Source organism: Lonchura striata, chromosome 8 (assembly GCF_050655825.1).
Source record: "Lonchura striata isolate lonStrDom1 chromosome 8, ASM5065582v1, whole genome shotgun sequence".
NCBI classification, from domain to species: Eukaryota; Metazoa; Chordata; class Aves; order Passeriformes; family Estrildidae; genus Lonchura; species Lonchura striata.
In genome coordinates this window covers 11,800,833-11,817,529 of record NC_140710.1, presented here as the reverse complement: position 1 = coordinate 11,817,529, position 16,697 = coordinate 11,800,833, and the positions used below count along the sequence as shown (strand labels likewise).

Below are 16,697 nucleotides of genomic sequence, written 5' to 3'. Positions count from 1 at the left end.
GATGAACCTGTAATCTATGTGAAAATAAATGATGTATAATGATTACAAAATCTGAAATCAAATCTTCACATGGGGACAATTCAATAAGGTTAGGTGATTATAGGACTATGCAGCAGCATCAATTATGGAGATAGAAACAGTTTCATGTCCCTCAGAGGCTACAAAAACTCTGTGTTGCTTTATTCACCAACATCAGAGGGCATTCACTTTCATCGAATAGTCTGGGGGGGGGGGGGGGGGGGTGGGTCTCGTCTGGAGGAAAAAAAAATAAATAATGGAAGGCATAAGCCCAAGAAATGACTGGCAATGATCCTAACTTATCACCCAAGCTACCATTTGCTCTGCCAATTGATGGGAAATGAAGTGTGATCAATTCCAGTCCACTGTACATTGGTTCCCACTGACTGACCTGCCAACTCTTTGATTGAATAATTAGCTAAGATATCAATATCTGCCATTTTGCACAACACTCACAAGACAAAACCCTTCAGTTTTCAGAAAATGGACAATCACCACATTATCTGTAACTTTACATTTTCTTTCACATTTATGACTAAGCCTTGATATTGCCAAAATATGGAATAAAAACGTAACAGTACATAAGAAGTATTAGAATCCAGAAGCATGAAATCTAGAGGTCAGTGTAACCTCTGAAGTAATACAACATACATTTTTAATCTTACAGATGAATAATAAAGCATATCAAAAAGGATTAGATCTGTACTCCTCATTTACAATAGTTCACTGTAAGTAGCAACCTATTTTCCACTCTCCCTACCAGGGCAAGAAGCATTAGCTCAGGTGCTGGGTGGTGACTGACAGCAACGCTGACATTTTAATAGCAGCTACTGTTTAAGAGCACTATCACCATCTCATGCTTCTTAAATAAAGATTTAATCTACTTTTGATGCAGCAGAGCTCTGCAGACCTGACAATCTGCTGTTAGGGCACATGGAAAGGTTTCTTTACTCCCATCACCCAGTCCCACACCGGGTGTGTAACAAGCTGTTCCAAAGCCATAAATTAGGCTCGGCAAGGCACTGCCTGACATTATACTTTACATTACAGTCCCAAGCCTGAAGTGCTAGCAAACAGGGACACTGCACTTACTGTTCTATTTCAGACATAAATGGTGTTAACTGCAAACACAAATCAGTTATTCAGTGCAAAAATGATACATGACTTGTAAATTGGACCCTTTATAAGTATTTTGGCATTTCTAACTTTAGTTCACACACACGGATGTAATTCCCAAGTATCCAGATGTCATAGCCGTATCTAAAGACACCACTTCTCCCAAAACCATTCTGTTGAGGCTTTGAGGGTGTTCACCACTTTTCCCCCTAATTCTCATATTTATTCCCCTCCTATATACCAATGAAGAGCAAAACCAGAAAGGGAAGTGTACAAACTAAAATTGCAAATGCATCACCTAAAATGAAGGAAAGGGCTAGTGGCTTACAAGGCAGGAATAAAGAAACCATGTGAAAAGGAAAATCACAGAATCACAAAATCAGTTAGGCTGGAAAAGACCTATCTTACTCCACCTCATGGATGATTTATTTCTTTCCATGCTATGCTGTAACAAATCCTAGCCTTTGCTACTTAAGAATAGTGAAGTCCCAATAAAGACATGTGCTGCTTAGTGCTCACTTTAATGTACATAAACAGAAGACATTTTGGTTTAACAGGTAGTGGCATCTCAACCCAAAGAAAGCAGATTCATCTTTCCTTCTGGGCTGACAGCAGGTTAAGTGCATAATACCTTAAAACTTGGTACAAGTAAAAGGCTTCCTCTGCACCCTGTCCTAGGTCTTTGTTTTTCAACTGGCAAAAATTCTCATACCAGTACCATCCTAGTGCTGGCAGTTTGACTGCTCACCACCCTGAATTGCTATGAAGAACAGGCTATGCAAGTGCTGCACAGACAACTCTTACTGTGGAAATGTACAGATGTATTTACTATCTCCTGATTAATATAGTCTGAGGCAACCTGGTTCTGTGCATTTCACATGTCGAAATACCTACCTTGTATGTTCTGAATGATGCCTTTTAATTATATTTGAAAACGCATTATCCAACATTATCTCACAGTATTTAATAATGTGGCCATCCCTCCTAAATAAAAGACTGGACTGACCAACTCCAAGCTCAGAGGGAGACAAAATGTTAACAGACAGTCTTCATCAGAAATAACTGCACTCTTCTTGTATTACTCATGGCAGTTGGGCAGCCTCTTTTCATGAAAAAAAAGCAACATCCAACAAAACAAAATCCACCACAAAAAACTCACAAAAAAAAAAAAAAAAAAAAAAAACCAAAATGAAAAAAAAAAGAAATTATTGATGTTTTTTTTAAAGGGCTTAGCTCTGGTGAGTCTTAATTAAACACTGTGAGTATCACAGCCAAAAAATGTCTCCTTTCTCCCTACTAGCAAGACTAGCAGCAGGTGGGATACAAAATATAAAATATTCTTTTCTTTCCAAATTAGCCCAAAGCACAAACTAATACCAGTATTCTCTTTGTTCTTCTCACCCAGAGCAAATCCTACATGAAGTTTGAGAAAGACAGATGTTACTTGAGCAAATTAGCTCCAGGAATCAAATAGCTTATCCAAGAAGAGGCAGCATATCTAGACTTTCACATTTGTGGAATTGGTTACTAAGCATCAGTGATAATGACAACATGATGGACTGACAAGACTGTATTTTCCTCCAAGACTGGAAAATTCTGATTCCGCTTGGCAATAAATGTGAATTATTTACAGAGTAAAGATTTGGTAGCTACCATGCAGTCTGCTACACATGGGTGTATGTAATCCTTTATACCATAATTGTGCACTATACATGCATGGATAAGATGAACAGAACTGCAAGCAGAATATTTCTATCTTGAAAAATATTTCCCACATTAACCATTCATCTCAATACCATGCCTCTTCTTATCTGATTGTTTTACTGAGTATTGGCAAGGTTTTTTATTCAGCTAAAGCTCACTGAAGGAAGGAAAATATGCAGCTGTTTAGCAGGTAAGGTCAAAATGGATAAAGAAGCCTCATGACTATCTAACATGCCAACATACCCTACAAAACAACATTTACTAAATAGATTTTCACAAGCAGCAACTTCTATTCAGTAAAGTGGTCAATGCCATCTTGCAATATCTGAAAGAATGAAACATTCTCTGTGAAAATTGGCCATCCAGCATCACAGGAGGCTCCCCTTTATCCAGCATCAGTTAAATTTTGCTGTCTTCTAGGAAGGAGATTAAATTTATCTTTTAAAACTGTGTTTCCAACTGTCTAATGCACTTTGGCAAGCTTTCAAAAGCAGGCTGGCATAAATGAATTCTCTTTCCAATCCAGGCCACTTCCTTTGCACTCAGCTTCTCTACTCGCTAATTTTTCTGTGTTTTTTCCTTTCTTTCATGGTTGCTCACTCCCCAGTACACAGTTTTTTTCCTAGGCTAAAATCTCTACACCATGTACATGCCATTGCAGTGATACAACTATAAATGAAGTGAATTAAGATGGTTAATTAAGAAGGCATTTGAAACATCCTGAAATTAATTTTGAAATATGAAGGAAGTAGATCAGAAACTGACAACACGAAAGTGAATTTTAAGTTGTAATAGAAATCATCTGGACTTTCTGTAACAGCTTAATTTTTTTTTTCTATTTCCTTTGTATTTGCTGTATGACTTAAACCTAGAAATTACAGCACTTCTGCACCTTAGCAGACAACCTTCCTTCTAGCAACTACATAAGGCTTTTCTTGACTCAGGCATCGCCAACTGAGAAGAATTGCTGTATACTGTAGTCTTTGATTATTTTTGTAAAATCTTTGATGATTGAAAATCTGCTTACTCTTCCTACCATACTGCCAGTTATACAATTTTTAAATACATTTCATAATATTTTGTGTTTTACTTGTATTTCCAGCACATGGGGTGACAGAATTGGAGAAGAACATGTTTCTCAGAAAGACAGATATGGTATCGAGGGAATGCATGAAGGATGGTCACATATGCCTACTTCAGGCTTCTCTAGTTATCACAACTGAGATATTTCTGTTTAAACTACTCTTTATCCAGGAGTTTTTAAGTAGTCCTAACTGTAAAATGTGCCTTATTCTCCTTGTTAACCCGCCTAGTGTGAAGATTCCTGCCAGGGTTTTGGAGAACAGTGCTCTGCCACAAATTAAGCTCAGCATTCCCTCTGCTTCAGTTCAATATATCCTTCTTCCCAGCATCAGATCTGCAGCAAACCTTGAGAACATCTTGTACACACAAAGCTTCTGCAGGGTAACATGACTTCAGCATCACAGCAATTCCTCTCTGCTTGCCCACCCTGCTGCTGGCTCCATCCTTGAACTCCAGGATATGGCACTTATGTTTTGGGAAATATATTCCTACTCCATCCCTCTCAAACAGATTCACTGGAGCCTCTATTTCATTTACTCTTCCCACTTTGCCAAAAGACTATTGTACTGCTTCCCCTTCTGGGGAACTGTGTACTAATAAGTCACCTGGCACACGTCCTGGTAACAACAGTATGGTCATCTGGACCATTTTTGTCCTCTCTGCTCTTGCCTTCCTCTCAGGAAAACCCAGCAACACTTCAACTCATTCTTGCAGGCAAAATTTCTTCTCATCCTGAGAGAGAAAATGTATCTGTTTTAGTCTCTTAGTCCAGTTCTTGGCACTCAAGTACAACTCAGAGTGACAACGTGAACGGAAATGTTTTTAAAACAAATTTTGAATGAGATTGTAACTGTCTGATTGAAACACTTGGCAAAATCCTTTATGCCAAACTTTACAAGCTGCCTTAAAAATTGATGAGGAATGAATGAGTTACCTTCTTAGACGTGGCAGGACTGATTTGCATTACAAAGTCACCACTGTCTGCTGGGATCTTGAAGGTATTGTCAGGGAAAAAGCCAAGGACTGAGGTAGGGATGCAGATGCCATTTACTCCTGGGCTTTAGCTATAGAGGTAGCCCAGACTATTGCTCCCTGCCACTTTCTTACCCCCACAAAAAAGCCTGTGATCTGTCCCATGGGATTGCCTCAGTTTATGTGAACACAGTGAGCAGAGGGCAGGCTTGAGCCCTGGCCTCAGGCTGGCAGGCTCCCTGCTTCCATGCAGCACAGAGGCACATCCAGGCCCTTGTTCCCCAGGCACTGCTGGACAGTCCCCCTAGGATGGGATCCTGGTGTCCTCCAGCTCAAATCCTAAACTATGATGAACCATGATCAAGAGCTGCTGGAGCAAAGATATGCCACAAGCAGACACCATGGATTTCATCCATGTAACTTCACTTTGGCATGAAAAACAAACAGCATCTTCTAACAAGCTCTTCCCTGGTGAGCAGAAAATATATAATATTTTAATTTATTACTAACAGGCCCATTATTACACTGAAACTGACTCAATTTAAAGAACTTTCACACCCTAAAGGGTTTCAACCAATTCCCAGTAAATTTCCATGTCTAGATATGTCAATAAATTCAGCCTCTTAAGCAGCAAGAATAATCCACCATGGGAATTACAATGTATTTGCCATATGGATGCAAATAAATTTGACTAACAAAAATATCAGTTTAAATACAAAAAGTCAGATACTATTTGTATTTATCAGTATTAAGTGTAATTTCACCCATTTACTTTGTTTTGTACCAGAAAAACTGCAAAAAGGTGATTCCTTCACAGCCAGTAATCCTGCTGAGCTTCACCTTTTACCCTGGTTTCTTCATGAAATTCATTCCAGCTGCCGAGTGTGACAGGTATGCAGCAATATATGCTTGGTGATGAGTACTTGTGACAGCATTTAGGCTGACCCAGTTTTCAAGGTAGTTCATATATCTTTGTAGAAAAAAAAAATCCATATAAATTAAAAGGATAGGAATGCTGTTAACACATTATTGTCTCTACTGACCCCACCTAAAGAGAGAGAAACTTCCTTGGTAGTCAGCCTTTCCCATTCTTAGGCTATTTTTATTCTAGCTACATGTCATTGTTACAGCAAAACAAGTATATTATGCTGGGAAAAAGCAATCTTAGCAGAGATTCAGCTATACATATACAGTAAAGAAAGTACTTTTTACTAGGCAAGTTGCATCACCCCCTCAATCATGCCAAATTCTGCCAGATTTACATTACAAATCATTCTACATTACTGTCTCCTCTAAAACAACTGTGCCTGGCTGTGATCACATCTTTTCTCCTCTCTCAGCATCTACCTGGCTCCTTAGCAGAGGTCTGGGGTCTGATGCATCACCATAAACAGTAGCACAGAAGAACTTATTCCCATTATTGACATCCCACAGAAGGCAACAACCTCCACTGCCATTTGGATGAGGCATTCCCCTCAAAAGCTCTAGAATTTCCAACTGCTTTAGTCTTTCTTTGTGGCAAACAACTACAAACAGTCGTTCCACTGACCAACTACAAAATCAGGCTGACCAATAATGCTTTGATAGCTTTCTATATCCACTTCTCTGCTTAGCTGTCACATGAGAACAGCCTGGCCTGATTATTACTAAATAGGAACTTTATCTTACTATTTGAGGTTCTACTTAAGTGTTTTTCACAAGAGTAATGGTAGTTTATTGCTTTTGAGCCAATTAATTTTCTGGTCAAAACCAGAAAATAAAATTTAAAAAAACCCCTCCTCCCCCTCTCTTCCACATCAGATTCATTTAATAAAATGGCTGTATCTCTTACAGCCTAGTTTTTTTCCCATATCTCTTAGAGCCTAGCTCAATACTTGGATGCCAGGTGCTTTCTCTCTTACATTGTAGAGCATAATTAGGATTTGAAACTCTCTGCCAGTTGGCCATTTGGTTGATGAGGAGTAAGGTAGAAAATGCATTTTAAGTTCAATACTCCTTTCCATTACTTAATGCAGAAATAAGCCAAAGAGTGAATAAGGGGAAGAGATGGTGAACAGAGTGCACAACATGCTTGCCTGATGGCTCAAGAAGCTCATCAATGCTCCAAGGGCTTTCAGGAGCTCTCTGTGAAATGGCCATTGGATAAGATGCAGACAGAGCAGTGGCTGAACCCAGCTCTTCCCAGCATTTAGCTCACACTCCCCCTTGCTCAGATCTCTGTGCCTACAGGCACAACTTCAACCAGAAGTATGAAGCAGGCTGACCCCTACATGAGTTTGCAGTTTAAAGATTAGAACTGCAAACTTGAGAAAGAATTGCAAATCACTCCTGACCATGAAGAACTAAGGGTTTGCCTCCTGCACTGTAGATAAGCACACTAACCACCACACTAACCACCTCTCCATGGCAGAGCAGTGGAACTTCTTGTTTAACTGAGGGCTTGGAATTTTTTGCAAAGTTGGTTACCAGTTTTGCAAAGTTGGTTACCAGTTTTTGAAAAAAGGGCAGAGGAACTTATTTCAGGACCAGCACTAGGACAGTGTATTTCCTCAGAGCTATGAGTAAGCATAAAGATAGATATTTAAGACAACCCCTCCCTCATTGCTTCCTATTATGTCTTAATTTGTATTTAAGGTTTTTGGGTTTTTTTTGCCCCAGATAACTATATTCTGTTTTATACCTATGCTAATGTACATATACTTACTGAATACTACATAAACGAAGCAGATTTGGCATTTTATGTCCATACACAGTTACACCTCTAAGGCTTAGACAATATCAGTTTAAATACTTCAAATATATTAACGTTTTACCCACTTTCACAGACCTTTCTGAATGTTATAAGAGATGTTATTTCCTGCCATACAAGTCCAATGCAAAGCATGACTCTACTTATGTAATATACTTTTGTCTTCCTTTCATGCATCTTTATCTCCATCATTAATTTTGTACCATCAAGAAAATCCCAATGTAAGAATATAAAACACTTCATTCCCTTCACACTAACAGGGAAGCATAAATACCTTTCTTTCTGAAGATAGATTTCAGTGTATTCTTTACAGATAAGTGCCCACCTTATTGATACAAACAACATCTGAGAGGCAACAAAATTGCAGTAATAGTTAGGCTGCTAATGTGAATCACAAACTCTTTTTCAGCACATGTGAACTGGGATCGTACTGCCCTAAACAGCGATACATAAATATAGTTATTTGACATAATGCAATTTCAGACCAAAATCACATCAGTGCATTGACCTAATACCAGGTTCTGTATGACAGTCTCATATTCTTGGCTGATTACTTAGAAAATGCAGCCTAAACTGCCCTGTGCAAGTAAAAAATATCTAACCTATAGAAAATAAGATTAATAACCTTATTGGACAGATGCACTCTGAGATTCTAATTCTGCTTCAATTCCTGTTTAGCAGAAGCTCATAAAACTCCTACATCATGAGTCTGACCTAGAAAAGTAAATAAGTACTCTGTTATTCCCTTTAGAGCTCCGAGTTACTAATAAGGAATTACAAATCTCCAGTCACTTTGTCAAACAGCCAAATACATCCCAAGTGCAACACAACTGCAAAGTTCATAAAAATGAGACCAACCACATTGCTTCCACTTTTGTGAACTACAAATATTAACAAGTAGTTAATGCAGTAAATGCAACTAACTTCATCCATCTAACTCAAGTCTTCACTGGGCCTTGTTTGTCTCCTCCTTGAGTTTCAAGTTACTGCACTCACATAGGACTGTTCATCATAGATATTTAAGTTTTTATGAAGACAGACTGGTAGTTTAGATGTGAAGAGACTAAGGAGAAAATAAACATAAAAAATTCCCACGTTCCTCAGCCACACAAGCCAGAAATGGTTCTGTAATGGGATCATAGTTCCCTGGATCAACTTTCAGCTCTAAACCCCACAGAGTATCATGGGCATTGCTCCAGCAAAATTATAAGCAGATACTAGAAATCTATGAATAATCACACTGAAGCTAAGCCATAGCCTTTCTGTGCTAAGGGTGAAACCTGGGCTCTGCTGGAAGACCTGGCTCACTGATAAAAGCCTTCTTGGCTTCAGTGGGCCTAGAACTTCCCCTTTAATTCTAAATGTTTCCTGAAAATCTGTCTTGGATTTGTTGATTCATCTGTTGGATGACCTCAGTTACACCATTCAGGCTATGTTAAATATAGTAGCTTGAATTGTCATTACCTACAGCAATTAAGCCTATAATTAGATCCCCTTCAATGTCTTCTTGACTTGCAAATGCATCTCTCTGACCTTCCTGATGCTGTTTTACATTTGACCCTAGCATTTCTTTGGTTACTTTCCTAATACAATAGCTTCAAAATTGACTTTGAACTATCTGGCCAAAAAGCTGAGCCCTGGTTTTAATAGTATAGTGAGAATTATTTCTAATCATGTTTTCTCTCTCTAACTACAAAAGACTTAAGGTTCATTTACAAATCATCCTACTGCTGTTTATCTTACTGCTTTTGCAGCTGTCCAGCAGCCCACAGATTTGCAGAACATTCTGTATAATGCTGAAACTTCAAAATTTGCAACTGCACACATTGGTTTTGGTAAGAATTTGGCTATACTGGTAAGACTGGTAAGCTCAACCTTTCACCTTGCAAGGCTCACTCCATTTGTCATGAGGAAATCCTCCCAATGAGACCATAAAATCCCTAATCTCTGCTCCCAGAGATGAAGATGGTATGTCTGGTTCACAACAGTCATGTCCTGTTCATGTCTAAACCTTCCCAAGTCAAATACTGCACATTTGGCTGCTGCCTTCTGAGGCCAGAATAGTCTGTACAATGTACATTTTATGTGCACACCATAGAACAGTTTGGGACTCTGTGGTATGAAAAGAACAAGTTATAACATGGCTTCACAATTTGAATGGTACCTGATGTATGTGTCATGCTGATTTTTAATTCTCCATCCATCTCTAAAGCCAAGATGGCATCATTAACTCCATAGTTGGAACACTGTACCTGTATAAAAATGTGAAAAAATTGCTAAATTAAGATTGCCTCCAAGAAACTGTTGCTTAGATTCATTAGCAATATAATAGTGCAGCAATTGAAATGCTTGCAAGGAGCTGTTTATTCAACTGGCCAAGAAACCTGACAGTTACTAAAGGCAATCTTAATCTATACAAAAAGAGGGTTAATTAAAAATATGCAAATAGTTCATGTTCTTGTGTTTCAAACTAGAAAGTACCTAGTGTCCCATTCGAATAGGTAATGAGAAGACAATGGATCCTCTAGAAGATCACAATGAGATGTGAAATACATTGTACAAAGGGTGTTAAAAATCATGTGTTGAATTACAACATACCAGGAAAATGGAAATTAAAATCTTGTGTACTTGGTCCAATCTGCATGCCTTTTAGCATCCCACAGGGAAAATAAACATGTTTTGTAACTACTGACACCTTCACATCAAATTCAGAGACCAAGTCACTGAGGGGGTTTTCCAGCCTCACACAGTGTTTCAAAGACAGTGTGTCACAGGCTTTCCAGTTCTGACAGAAAAAGACAAACGTGGCTTTGGGCTGTGACAGAGACAATGTTGGACTGTTATATGGTTAAAACCAGCTAGAATTCCACCAATTTTTCAGTACACTGAAGAATAATGCTAGAAACTGGACAGTCTGTGACTCTACTTCGGGCAATTTAATATCTCCTATCTTTTATTTTCCTTTTCTCTCTGTTTCATAAAATGCCAATAAACCCTCTTTTTCTTTAATCTAAGCTTAATTGGGTTTATAGCTGTTATCTGGGGAAAATACTTTTTCACATTCCTGAGGGAAACAGAACAGTGTCCTCAGCAGAGCTGAACACAACAGCCAGCCTGGTGGTCAAGGTCAGGGGAAAAAACTGTTATCTTCTTTCAAGGAATTGCCTCAAGGGGGTCAGTCATGTCATTATAAACAGAGAAAGGGCTAAATGACTTGAGGATACAATGCACCATCAGGGACCTAGATACACATAATAGACTGCTGGTACTGAAAGGTAGGATTATACACAAACATGTTAGGAATAAGATGAATATCTTAAAAAAACACTTCAAAAGCAATGTGTTCAATGAAATACAGTGCATGTGCAGAAATCATATCATTTAATTATAAAAATGTAATTAAAGTGGTACAATTGTCCTAAGGTGGATGGAAACTTAGAGGTACAAAGGTGTTTGTTTCATGATAAGCAAGTCTTAGAAAGCAAGAATAAAGGACATCTCTGGGATAAGGTATCTTGACACTAAACATCTATGCCCATGGCAGAAGACAACTATTTCCATTAGAGATGTGAACATAATGGAATGGAAAGTGCACATAGACCAGTCCCAACAAAAGAGAGCATGTTTCGACAGAAAAAGGCAAAATGGGGTTCTTGATTGAAAAAGCATTTGAAAAAAACAGTTGTATTTTGTTTGTACATCAAAGGCATGCCATCATGAACACAAAGGGAACTCTGCATGTCAGTGATGTCCTCCTCAGGGTTTGCACAAACAGGCTTTACATTAATAGTTCTTCATATTGTGTCATTATAGCAAACAGAAATACACCCACCTCCACAAGGTGATTTCAATGGAGTTATCACTTTGCAACAGAGCCTAGCATTTTCATTATTTTTGCTGCATTGTATCACTGTGCTGCTTTGAATATTTATTCAAAGCATTTGTGTTCCAAATATTTCCATTTTCAGAATACAATTTAATGTATAGGCAGAGCAGCAGACTGTCTGCTTCCTGACAGGGCTGATAAGAACCACAATGTTTACAAAGCAAAGGTGTCTGAGAACCAAAGCAACAGACCTCTGCAGGACAGCTGCTCAGACAGGAGTATCTGTTGGAAAAACTGAAATGACTCACACTGACAGACCATCCTACCTGCTAACCACACATGCTCCTCTGAAGTACCAACACAAATCATGAGTACAACCAAGGCTATTTTTATTGTTAAAATACTATACCTTCCCCTACTGGGGTAGATGTAGATACAGTACAGATAAATTCCAGGCACCAACCTACTTGAAATGTTTTGCTGTGGCACCAACTCCATTCCATGAGGTTTTTCTCCTCTCAGCTGTGGTGTGCTGGGATGAACATACATAATGTCTTGCTTTGCCTGGATCTCTTCACCAACTCTGTATGGCAAGGAAACTCATGTCAGAGTTTGTGTTGTTTGTCCCTGGCATTGAGCACTGTTATCTCCAGCTGCATCCTTTGGCAATGTCTACTGCAATCCTAACTCGCACCCATGATCTTCCAAATCCCCATCCAGGATCAAGTTGCTCCTGTGGGACAACTGTACAAGTGATTCAAAAAAATACTTCAATATTCATAATTCTACTGTGGCTGCTTTGTGAGAGGGCTTGGAAGGGAATAAACAGCCCTGAAACAAACTGCTTTATGAATTATTCTGATGCAAATTCATACTCTAAAGCACTTCTCTTGTGCTAGAAGAAATGAATATAAACAACTGAGAATATATTTTTGTATTTGGATTTACAGAGGTCATTATAAAAAAGTGATTAACTCCAACAAACCTCCACATAAATACTGATTTAGAGAGTTAGGTGAGAATCACAGTAGTGATGGACAGCCAACCAATACATTCACCTAACATAGAGTCACAGCCAAAAAATGTTAAATTCCATTATTCCTATTTCATGATATGGATTTTAAAATATTTTCACTTAGATCTTTGAAACAGATAAGACACTGAAATCTGTTAGAAATAAATGCAAATTTTCATCAAACTTCTCTGAGGAGCTTTGGATTTCTCAGGGTATTATCATCACAGTTAATGTATTCACACAGGAAAGGAATTGGCTTAGTCACACAATCTATCAGCTAAGATTTGCTGCACCCTCCTCAGTGAAGAAAATAATCTCATATTAGAATTTTTTACATTTTCAAATTGTTTCAAGGATTAATATTGTTCTGTGCAGCTTGATCCCTTCCCATAGTGATGGCTAATATGGTGACATCACTGTAAAATCAGTGAAACTCATGAAATACTGAATTATATTTAAACGAGCAGGTGCTGATCCCACCACGCTGTCATGGCACCCGTGTGCCAGGGAGGTCCAGCGGCTCTCTGGGATGAAGCCGTGGGGACTCTCCATGGAGCTGCCAGGGCCCAGCCTCAGCTTCCCAGCCAGGGAACAGCACAGCTGGGGGCAGCCCAGCCTGGGCCAGGGATGTGCTGGAGCCAGGCCAGGATGTCATCCTGAGGGTTGGCCCCAGCTGAGCAGGGCTGGGACACAGCTGAAGGCTGGCACTGCTGCAGGGTTGGTTAGTGCCACTGGGTCTCAGGCTGGGCTCAAATGCGGCTCCTGGGCCACAGGAGTGTGGGGAAGAGCTGTTCATACCCTTCCCCAAAGCAAAAGCAGAACTGCTATGTAACCCCTCCAAAAAGTGTCTGCAGGTTTTGAGGAGAGCACACATGAAGAAGACAATGTGTGGGGAAAGGTCCTGTCATGATGGAAAGGCTGGGCAGGAAAGCTATTGAAACTGTTTGTGCTGCAGCATGACACCCACAGCAACACCAATTTCATATCCAATGATCCAAAATTAGGCATCAGATAAAGGACACATAGGTCAAATAGTATTTGTAATATTTAGAGGTACCAGCCAAACTTTTAGATGGCATTGCCTGTCACACCTTAGTACAATGATTCTATGATGGCAGGGCTAGACAAAACTACACTAACCAAGTGGCATAATTTACTATTTTACTAGTCTAAAGTATTAGACAGCAGGCTATGATCTTTCTCCCATATGTATAATTTTGATAGTTTCACAAAATGCCAAAATATAAACCTAGTGTAATAATTTTATAAGAAATGAGACCTTTACAGTTAAGAGCCTTAAACTTGAGATACCGAGCTCAACATGGTATTCCACTAATAGGAATTTATGGCACCTTGTGTCTGTCCAACTAACATAGATTTAATTACCAGTCACCCTCCTTTACTTCTGAAAACAACTTGAGACCAGTCTTTCAAAAAAGTCACTACTTAACTCATTTTGGAGGATTTTTTTTTTCATCTCTTCCTAATGCAGCTTTAAATTCACATGTTCAGTAACACAAGCAACACTTCAGCTCTAAGAGCCAGAACCAATCTTGACCTGCATTTTATCTTAGCTGGAGATAATTACTTGATACTAATGCAGAGTGCCAAAGACATTCTGGAAATTCACTGAGTTATTATTAGACAGATTTTGGATCAAGTCACTCAGTATAACACCACCTCAGTTTATTTTGTAGTATTCTTGCTTGCCCGCAGATGAAAGCCGAAAACCTTGACTGTAGTTTCAAATAAACCCACAGACTTCAGGACCAATCCCAGAATCTGATATATGTGAGTAATCACATCAATTGGTTTGTACAAATCCTTCTCCAATAGAAGGTTTCCCTGAACCACACTGAGTGCATTTACTGCACACCAAATGCATGAACAGTATATTCCACATAGGGTATTGTATGTATGCAGCAAGCAGTCACTGCTTTTTGTGCAGATGTCACATGAGTACGTGTCAGACTGTATCAAGCAATACCTTGAAATTCAGTTGTATATCCGTGAATGACTGGTTAATTTTACGGAGTCTAGACAGAAGTTTGAAAATTAACATGCATAAATTTGAATCAATCATTCCTCTGCATTTAGCAGTCACTGCACTACTGATATCTATGGAAAAATGACCAGAGCTGTGTGGAATATCAATAAGAAATTCCCCAGCCTGTCAGCAAATACTGAAGTATTTACATAATCACAATTGTAATGTTTGCAAGGATGTAGGCTCTCTCTAATGAGGCAACCATGCCCTTAGTGGCTATTAGCATTAAGCAATGGTCAGGCACAGTGCAAAATCTCCACAGTTCAGCCTTGGTACATAGAGCACAGTGTTATGTGTCACATGAGCAAAGACCAGATAGATTTTCACTAATCAGTTCTGTGAGAGCCAGAGGCTCAGTGATTGTTTCATCAACTCAGGTTTATTCCAAGTAGAGCTCATCAGATTAAAAGTCTGACAGATGCTGAAGTACCTCAGTGTTGCACAGCTGATGAACAGTGTCACAACAGCAAACCCAAATGAGGCTGAACCTTTCTTTCAAAACTTATTCTACATATTAAGCTTGCTCCTTCAGAACATACTTCAAGAATTAGATGCAGCATCCCAAAATGCTTTAATATTCATATGCAACTAAAATGCATACTCTAAAAACTTCTTATCTCATTGTGTGCTTGAAGTGATACCTCTACAGATGCTGAAGCAATATAAGAAATATGGCCTTTTGTGTGTTATTAATGGATCACAACCAAATACAAAGACACAAAATGGCTGATCTGAGAAAAAAACAGGCATAGAAACATTAACTGAAAAAGGCACCTGATTTATGAGGTAATCCCCACAGTAGATGTTTCACATGCATCAGACAGTCGCTTTGATATCAGTGCTCTACAGAAGTATGTCAACCTTCCTCTGCAGCCTAGTAAGCAGTTAATAATCTCATCTAGTATATTTTATACACTGTAGAACATTTTGTTCTATCTACTACACCCAGCCTAATCGGGAGTGACACACACAGGCATGCCTCCTCACACTCGTACTGAGAACCTGCGTTCTACTACCAAAACAAATCCCTCTTGGTTACAGGAGTTTAGAACCTTCAGGACATTCTGCAATACTGAAGGAATTTTTCACTGCAGTGGCACAAATAATCAGCATAGACATCTGTAGGTAGTTCAGGTACTTATTTTATCTTCTGATGTTTAACTTTCACTTTTCTCACCCTGTTGTTTGATACAGTTACATCACTTAAATTAGCATGTAACTGTATCAATATGAGACAATCGGTACCTACGCTACTTTTATCACAAAAATTTCTCAGAGTTCAGACACAAGTATACTGTAACAGTCACGTGTTTCATTATATTTACCTTGCAACTTCTTGTCTTACCTACTGTCTTTCACCTGACTTAGCCCTCAAATTCTTTAGGTCTGGCAATTGATCTATTTATTACATTACATTCAGTCTATTACATCTTTATAGACTTCCCAGCACATTGAGGCTTGGTTCCCCACTTGTGCCTTAAAATAAATACACAGTAACAGAAAAAGTTCTCTACTGCAATTGCCTAGGGACCCTTCCCCACCAACATCCCAGGGCTCATTTCTTTCCAGCTCTCTGGCCAAAGTAATGCTAATTGTTCCACTCACAGCAATCTACTCCAACTACAGAAAGGGCAGTTCAGCCCAGCTTGACCCATGTGACCAATGCTATAAGCAGAATTTAACCATCCTTGGAAAAGAAATTCACTCTATAATTTGTACTTTGAAAGATTTGTGGAGTGTATGCTGATTTACACAAAGTATCAATTTATCCCTGTTCCAAAAGACACTCTCCTTTATTCTGATCCTTCTCAGAAAGTCTTTCCCCATAATTGCACAAAAACTCATGCATTTTCATATCTTAAGGTACAATATGAAACTGAAAATGAGGGTGGGGGTCCAACTTTTGTATGGGCCATTCACCCATGAGCTAGACTTGATGATTGTTTTGGGTTCCTTCCAACTCAGAATATCCTGTGATCTGGAAATAAAGATTAAATATTTGACTACATTCCCTCCCCCTGCCCCCCACTCCCTGCCATCAAAAGGTTTATGAAGCATCAGAAAGCCAGAGTCAGTTAGGTATTAAATAGGCATTAAATCAATTTTGAAGTCTCTTTTCCTAAAGTAATTCATATTGAACAAAAAAAATTGAATAAAATCTTCACCC

The 16,697-nt window shown here is 38.9% G+C and overlaps 1 protein-coding gene and 1 long non-coding RNA gene across 2 annotated transcripts in view; both read right to left on the bottom strand.

The window, feature by feature from the left end:
* ST6GALNAC5 (ST6 N-acetylgalactosaminide alpha-2,6-sialyltransferase 5) overlaps positions 1-16,697 on the bottom strand; it is a 70,707-nt gene that overhangs the window by 26,407 nt on the left and 27,603 nt on the right. The gene's annotated exons all lie outside the window — the stretch shown is intronic.
* Positions 247-16,697, bottom strand: part of LOC146766747 (uncharacterized) — a 42,836-nt gene continuing 26,385 nt past the window's right edge. Inside the window, exons 1-2 of the long non-coding RNA XR_014956874.1 lie at positions 11,936-16,697; positions 247-9,894 (exon numbers count right to left, since the gene is read on the bottom strand). The exon at positions 11,936-16,697 is cut by the window's right edge and continues 26,385 nt beyond it. This is a non-coding gene — a long non-coding RNA (uncharacterized LOC146766747). The remainder of the gene's footprint in view (positions 9,895-11,935) is intronic.